Source organism: Diabrotica virgifera, chromosome 6 (genome assembly GCF_917563875.1).
Source record: "Diabrotica virgifera virgifera chromosome 6, PGI_DIABVI_V3a".
NCBI classification, from domain to species: Eukaryota; Metazoa; Arthropoda; class Insecta; order Coleoptera; family Chrysomelidae; genus Diabrotica; species Diabrotica virgifera.
In genome coordinates, this window is record NC_065448.1 from 106,911,182 (window position 1) to 106,920,141 (window position 8,960).

Sequence of the window (8,960 nt, forward strand, 5' to 3'; positions counted from 1 at the left end):
CATTAATGACTTACTTACTTACTTACCATTATTACTTACTTACTTACTTAAGCCGTCCTCTTGTACCTTACGGTGTCGAGGTAAGTGGAGAAATGAGACGTCTCCATGCCTTTCGGTCGGTAGCTAGTCTTTCTGCTTCTCTCCACCCAATATTCCTTTTTCCGCAAGTTTTTCCAATATTTGCATTCCACGTTCTTGCTGACCTGCCTCTTCGTCCTTTGTTGTCAGATGCCGCTTTCCATACCCTCTTTACAGTTCTACCTTCACTCGTTCTCGACATATGTCCGAACCACGATAACTGTTTCGTTTCAAGTCTGTCTAAAGTCCTTCCAACACCGCACCTTTCACGTATGTCTTCATTTCTTTTACGATCACGTCTGGTCACCCCGGACACCGCACGTAAATATCGCATTTCGCATGCTTGAATTTTACTACGAATGTTGTCGTTCACTGTCCACGTTTCACTACCGTAGAGTAGCACCGGCTCGTATACGGTTTGAAATACTTTCATTTTTGTGTTCAGGCTTACTTCTTTCTTCCAAATAAAACTTTTATTTAGTGCACAGTATAATTTTTTTGCACTCATTACCCTGCTGTTTATTTCTGGTTCTATTTTTCCTTGGCCATTCATTGTTGATCCTAGATACTTAAAGTCCTCAACTTGTATAATGGTCTCATTATTCAACTTAACATTTATATTTTTTTGTGTTTTCGATATTACTAAATCTGTTTTTTCAATATTTATTTTTATCCCAAATTTCTTAAATGCTTCATTCCAAACATTCACATTCACTTGCAAGTCTTTTTCTGATTTTGCCACAATTACCAGGTCATCGGAATATAGCAACTCTGACACGTAAACTTGTTGAAGTCTATACACCCCAACCCTAGTTCTTTTTACCTTTCCCCTGCATTATTTTGCAATTTCGTCAATTAGAGTGATGAATAACAAAGGACTCACAACACCACCTTGCCTTACACCTGTCCTTGTGTAGAATTCTAGAGATGAGCAATTGTTCGTTCTTACATTATTACGTGTACATTTATATACACTCTTTATTGCTTGGATTAACTTCGGTTCCACATTTCTACGGTTTAATATTTCCCAGATCTTGTTACGTGGCTCCCGATCAAATGCTTTTTCCAAGTCCACAAAACAGAGACACAACTTACTGTTATGCTCTAGGGCTTTTTCTGATAACTGTCTCACCGTGAATATGAGATCAGTTGAACTTGGCCCGGGCCTAAAGCCGCATTGGCTGTCATCCAGTGTGGCCTCGATATTTTCTCGCAGCTTTTTCTCTAGTATTATTTCGTAGATTTTACTAGCAACAACCAACAATGATATTCCTCTAATGACATTTAATGTTTTAAAAATTATATAAGTGATGATTTTCAACCTTAAAATATTTATAAAAACTGTGTGTTTAATTGTACCAATTTGTACTTATAAATAAGTTACAATACAATTTTGGTTTTGAACAGTTTAATTCATGAAATAATCGCAACAAATTACACTCGATCTCTAAAATTAATATAGAATTTTTGCACTCGTGACACTTTTGACATAATTTCACTCGCCTTCGGCTCGTGAAATTAAAACTGTCAAAGTGTCACTCGGGAAAAATTCAATAATTTCAGAGCTCTTCTGCAATTACTACTGATAATTTTGTATTTCAAATTTGACTTGTCTAGATTTTATAATGTAATTTTAATAAATAAATAATTAAATATATAAAAAACCAATACAGAAGTAAAAACTTCGAGATGTATTCTGGTATAAAATCGTTTATTTAAAACTATAAAATGTCATGGATTGCAGAACGTTTTCGTTCTAAACAGAACATCTTCAGTGCATCCTGCCGAGTATTTAGAAACTAGCACACTGTAAATAGTGTTGACATCCTCATATATGGTTTACATAATGTAATATTTTAAAAATATTATGACTACAGGTCGATGTTAATAGATAAAGTGGAACACATGCTAAAAGGGTGCCATGGTTCCCTGCTCGAAAATGCTAGGTACTAGGCAAGTACCTAGCATCTTCGAGCAGGGAACCATGGCACCCTTTTAGCATGTGTTCCACTTTATCTATTAACATCGACTTGTAGTCATAACATTTTTAAAATATTACATTATGTCAACCATATATGAGGATGTCAACACTATTTACAGTGTGCTAGTTTCAAAATACTCGGCAGGATGCACTGAAGATGTTCTGTTTAGAACGAAAACGTTCTGCAATCCATGACATTTTATAGTTTTAAATAAACGATTTTATACCAGAATACATCTCGAAGTTTTTACTTCTGTATTGGTTTTTTAAACTATGGTATACAGCCAACTATTGGGATTTTCCCATTGATTGTTTTTTTAATTAAATATATATTTAAAACATATTATAGTCAATATACCTAATAATGCATTTCAGCCGTATTGTAAGGATAACAAATTCTATATTATAATATATATCCCTGTTTCCAATCACCATAAGTCACATAATTAATTTGAATCGATTGTAAACTAGTGTTGTTATTACACCAATAATGAATGCCAACGGGAGAAATATAGTGTAGATTTATAGTGGAAAGTGATTGGGTCCTTAGGTAAAGAAGTTTGAAGGCATTTGTTGACCGCCAGCAACTAGCATAGCATGATCTTATTGCCAATATATTAAAATAGTCTTGTCAGCATTAAGTTTATTATGTGATTTAATGTTAAACGCCTTAGGCCTTTAAGTTTACACTATAATAAACAATTGTCTGGAAAAATCTTAAACGATACACAATAAAATTAAATAATAAAAATAGCTACTACCGGGTATTATATCGAGAACGACGATAGTTTGCAAAGAAGTTGATGAAATTGAAATTTACGCATATTTTGGACTGTTACTGCGTAAGAAATTGCCTTCTCTGCTTCTGCTTCTTCTTTTTGTATAGACATGACGCTGTTTGTTTTTTCAATATGCCTCCAGTGAGTTGTTATTCTATGGTTTTCGTGGTCTTCCCACTGATCATCTTCCCATTGGGGAACCGTCTCTCGCCGTCCTTACCACTCTATTTGTTCTCATTCGGCTTATGTGGTCATTCCATTATACTCTTCTGTTTCTAACCCAGTTATTAATGTTCTCCACCTTATATCTCCGACGTATATCTGTACTTCTAGCTCTGTCTGATAGTGTCGATTTTTCGAAGGGTTTTCATATCCGCTGTTTCGAGCAATCTTTTTGTCCTCTCTGTGCCAGGTCGTGTTTCTGCCGTGTATGCCATTATTGGTTTGATTACTCTTTTATAAATTCTGCCTTTCATTTCTTTTCCGACATTTTTGTTTCTCCCTATTGTGTCATTCAGGCAACCTGCGGCTCTGTTTGCTATATTCACTTGATTTTCCTCTTTTGTTTCGAGCTTTCCGTAACTAGATAGTGTGCTAAAATGCCCAAATATTTAAACTCCATCACTTGTTCTATTATCTGATCCTCCAGCTCCAATTTACATCTTATTGGATTTGCTGTTATAACCATGCATTTTGTCTGTTTTGGGGAAATTAACATGTTAAATTTTCTGGTGCTTATACTAAATAGGTGCAGCATACGTTGTAAGTCATCTTCACTTTGAGATATTAGTATTGCATCCTCGGCACCTCTGATTATCTTAAGTTGTTTTTCGCCCCTTTGGTATCCTTTTTTCGTTCTCACGTTTTTCTTATTTCATCCATAATCAGATGGAAAAATAAAGGGCTCAGGAAATCCCCCTTTCTTATCAAATTGACGGCTTCAATTGGGTCACTTAGTTAATCGTCTACTTTTACTTTTATTGTGTTGTTCTGGTAGATGTTTTCGATCGTTTCAAATAATCCTGGTGGCACTTCTCCTGAGTATAACAAATGGATCTTCTGCTAAAAGTGCCTAACTTCTGGAGATGTTGGCGACCACATTGACCCATCTTACTCTATTTACGGCAGCTCGAAATAGATCAATTGACGTTAGACCAGTCCACTTCCTAAGATTGGCCAGCCAGGATACACGTCTACGTCCAGGGCCTCTCCTGCCCTCAATCTTGCCTTGTAGAATCAACTGTAGAAGTCGGTATTTTTTATTACGCATAATGTGGCCGAAGTAAGCCAATTTTCTGTTCTTTACGGTGTGAGTTATTTATTTGTCTTTTATTAGCCTCTGGAGAATAGTTATATTAGTTGTGTGGTGTATATATGAGACCCTCAATATACGTAGGTAGCACCACATTTCAAACGCCTCTAACCATTTTATGGCATCTTCTGTCAGGCTCCAGCTTTCAACTCCGTATAGGACACTAAAGACGTAAAATCTAAGAATTTTTATGCGTATATTGATACTTACAGACAAGTTGCACAGAATTTTCCTAAGACTGTTAAAAGAGCTTTTGGCTTTTTCAATACGAGTTGTTATTTCGTTGCTATGATCCCAAGTATCCTTAATGTTGCAGCCCAAATAGCATATTTTCTGTACTTTCTCTAGGGGTGTATTGTTTACTCTAATTTGGGCGTTTATGTTGGTGTTTTTACTAACGATCATTATTTTTGTCTTCTTACAGTTTAGTTTTAGGCCGTATTTGTTACATGCTTGTAATGTACAACATTTTCCATGATCCTTTGGAGCCCCTACGCACAATCTGCCAGCAATACACTGTATCATCTGCATATCTAATATTATTTATAAGTTGTCCATTTACTGCAATACCATCTTCTGATTCGTCCAAGGCCTCTCTAAAGATGTTTTCAGTGTATATGTTAAATAATGCTGGTGACAGTATGCAACCCTGTCTGACTCCTTTTTCGACTATGAAGATTTCGGACAGTTCATTTTCGAATCGAACTGTTGCTTTTTGTTGGAGGTATAAGTTTGAAACGAGTCTTATATCCTTACAATCGAGTCCTGATATTTTTATGATATCGATTAGATTTCCATGTGGGACTTTATCAAATGCCTTCAAACAAATGGATAACGTCCTTTAATTTGACCTTCCAAATACTTTCTTAAAGTCCACTTAACATAAATTTGCCGGTTCGTTGTATTCTAACGATTTCTCTTGAACTTGCGTCATTATAAATATAGCATCGGTGCACGGTCATGACCTGACCTAAAATTAACAACCAACCCCATTTTGGTTTTTAATTTTAATGTTGTGTTTAATAAGTTAATTCCTCTGTAATTCTCCGGGCCCGATTTGTCTCCTTTGCTTTGTCGAGTGGAGGCCACGAGATTAGGTAGGATTATCTAGTGGAGGCCACGAGAAGAAGCACTACGGTAGGGATGGCGGTTTTTGACAAAACACCGGTTTTTGCTAACCGTGCTAATGTAAACCGTGCTTAGGCGTCAACGCCCTTCGGGTGGGGATCTATAGAGGAGTAGCACTGAGCCGCAAGCCCTTATCCTTTGCCGTACAGCTCCCCTATGGACCCATCAGATGCCCGCATATTTCAGTCTAAGCCTCAGATTTATATGAATTTTAAACTGCTACGTTAGCCTTTTTATTTTTTGTTCCGTCGTCCCACTAGGCCATCCGAGCGACAGTATCGTTCCTCGATTAACTACTTTTGATGGGAAATAAGCCAAAATTTTACTAAAAAACTGATTTTATTAACGTTTCGACGCCCAAATTTTTTTTTTAGTAAAATTGTGGCTTATTTTCCATCAAAACTAGTTAATTGCAAAAATGCCACAAGAAAATAGCTTCAGAACAACATCGTTCCTCGTTGTGATCGTTTTCTAATATTTTATTCTCAGCAATCTTCTTAGATATTCTTGTTCTGTAAAAGTAGTCCGTGGATTCCGTATTTAGTCGGTGTGAAGTTGGGTGTGAAGTATTTCATGATGATTCCTATTTTACATAGTATGTACTAGAATACATATAGTCGCTACCTACATCTGCTGAGTTGAGGCATTTTACATTGATTATTTCATTCATAGGAGATTCTGACCAATAGAAAGCTACAGAAATATATATTAAATTGATTATTTTTGATGATTTTAACTTCCAATCGTATAGTAAGATATTTGATACCGTGTTTAGTTCTGTCCAATCAGATTAAAATTATACTGAGAATTATCTACTGTAGAAAATTACCGATATAATTTTTTTAAGTAGATTGTTTCTGTTTAATGGCAACCAGTTTCCTAGTACTGACAACTGTCACATTTAAGAAAATATCCATAATATACGTATTAAAAAATAATCTTACGAATATCACACGACAGTAAGAATAAATAAGGAAATAATCCTTTATTTTTACTCAAATTTGTTGTCATTCGGCAATAGCCACTCGAGCCCTGCGGGCTCTCGTGTCTATTGCCAGACAACAAATTTTCGAAAAACTGTGGCATTATTTTTAATTTATTCTCACTATCTTGTGATATTATACCCGATAATTTTTGATAATTTCCAGTCGTCAAGTATATTACATCAGATGACCTTCGTTGCTACGAAAAAATATATTCAGTGACATTAATGACAATTAATGTTTTAAAAATTATAAAAGTGATGACTTTCAACCGTGAAATATTTAATAACAAATGTGTGTTTAATTGTACTAATTTTGTACTTACATAAATAAATTACAATAAAATTTTGGTTTTGAACAGTTCTATTCATGAAATAATCACAACAAATTGCACTCGATCTCTAAAATTAATATAGAATTTTAGAGCTCATGTGCAATTATTACTGATAATTTTTAATTGATATATATCTCTGTTGGCTACAACATAATCTATCATAGATCTTTGCCCACGTGTGTTGTTGAATGTATATTTTTGTTAGTATTTGTGGTCAAAAATGTGTTTGTTCTAAGTTCGTTATTCGTGCAGAAGGTTATTAGACGAGGGCGCATCTGTAAAAATATTAGTACATTTAGATGTTGAGAGGTGACTCATTATTTTTTGCAAAAATTGCTTGAAAATAACTCATATAATAATATTTGAGTTATCCTCCCACTCAAAATGGCCCCGAACATTGTATAAATAATCAAAATGTCAAAAAATGAAAGAAAAATTCGATTTTTTTCTCCGTTTCTTAATTATAACTTTAAAAGTATTCATTTCCGAGAAAAGTTGTACCGACGTAAAAGTTGCGTAATTAAATTTTCTATAATATAGGATTAGTTCAAAATTTTAAAAATTGTCACTATTGTTGCAAAATAGCAATAATTGCGAAAAAACCATAAAAAAAAGTATTCGCATTTTACGTTTTTCAACCATTTATGCCACACTTGGGACCTTCATATATTATCCAGAAAAACTTAACGACATATTAAAATAATACTGTAAATTTTATTAAGATCCGTTTAATAGATTTTGCAAAATAAATTTTGCAATTCAGCTTTCGTAAAAAAATTCATTTTTTCAAAATGTTACAGGACTGAAAATAACGCAGACAGCAAGTTGAATTTTTCTAACATATAGGAGAATACTGTATCTTTCACTTGCAATTTGCAAAATTAAAATCAGTTAACTACCACGACGTCAGGAATTTTTTTAAATAAACATTAATTTTTGATGCTACGCGCAGGACAGCGGATACCTTTGCTCTGATTGGGCATTTGGGACCTTTGATAATGATTGATAAATTTTAATTTTTAGCACATTTCGATATAAATACATAAATTTGTTTATTGCAAAATAAAAACACATGCCTACTGTGTCCTTGGAAATAACACTTTTTTTAGCAAAAACTTTCTTTGTATATTAGATAAAGATTGGAAGAACTTTTGGTAGAAATCAACTTGTGTGAATCGATCTCCGCTGCCCTGCGCGTAGCAATCAAAAATTAATGTTTATTTAAAAAAATTCCTGACGTGTGGTAGTTAACCGATTTTAATTTTGAATATGGCAAATAAAAGGTAAAGTATTCTTCTATAAGTAAAAATGAATTCAACTTGCTATCTGCTTTATTTTCAGTCCTGCAACATTTTTAAAAAATGAATTTTTTTTCAAAAGCTGGATTTCAAAATTTATTTGGCAAAATTTGTTAAACCGACCTTAATGCAATTTACAGTATTGTTTTATTATCTTATGGAGTTTTTCTGTATAAAATATGAAGTTCCTAAGTGTAAAATAAATGGTTGAAAAATGTAAAATATGAATACTTGTTTTTTTATGGTTATTTCGCAATTATTGCTATTTTGCAACAAGGGTGACAATATTTAAAAATTTTAACCAATCCTATATTGCAGGAAAATTTAATTATGCAACTTCCATGTGAGTACAACTCGCTCTTGTGCGTGTAAAAGGAGATAAGTCGGAAAATAGGGTTTTTAAGATATGAGCCGCTGAAATATTGCAGAATATATGACCATTTTAATAAGCGTTTTTCATTGTAATAAAGCACACAGTTTCTCTTGTAAATGATTTTTATTCTAATAAACTACAAAAAAATGTTAAACCCAACATGTAACTCTTACTTAAAAAAAAAAGTGAGTTATCTCAATTAACACAAAATGAAAAATACAGTTATATCCGTTTACACATCGTCTTGAGTATAATCATCTTCAATATCTGGAAGCACTTCCTTTACATTTGTTTGCGTCGGTAGACTTTCATAAAATGAATGAAAAACGTCACTAATATAAGGCAGAAATTCAATTACATTTTTTTCTTTTCTTCAGTAATGGGATTTGGAAACCTACAGTTTTTTAAATGTTCTGTAGAACAAGCATCTTGCCTGCGTCTTAGATAGTTCATATAGCTGAACGGTTCGTCTTCGTCGAGGGTGTTTTATACGCAAATCGGCCATATTCCTTTTCATACCTTAACCACTTCACGTCTTGCCATAAAAATCGATTTAAAGATTCATCTAATTTTTTAGTTTGTAATTTCTCCTTCAAAAATGCTGCAAAGTCATAGAAATCGTCTTTACTCATCTCGGTTACCTGGAATGGATTCTTATGGCCACATAATCTCACCAGCTGAACCCAATCACGTG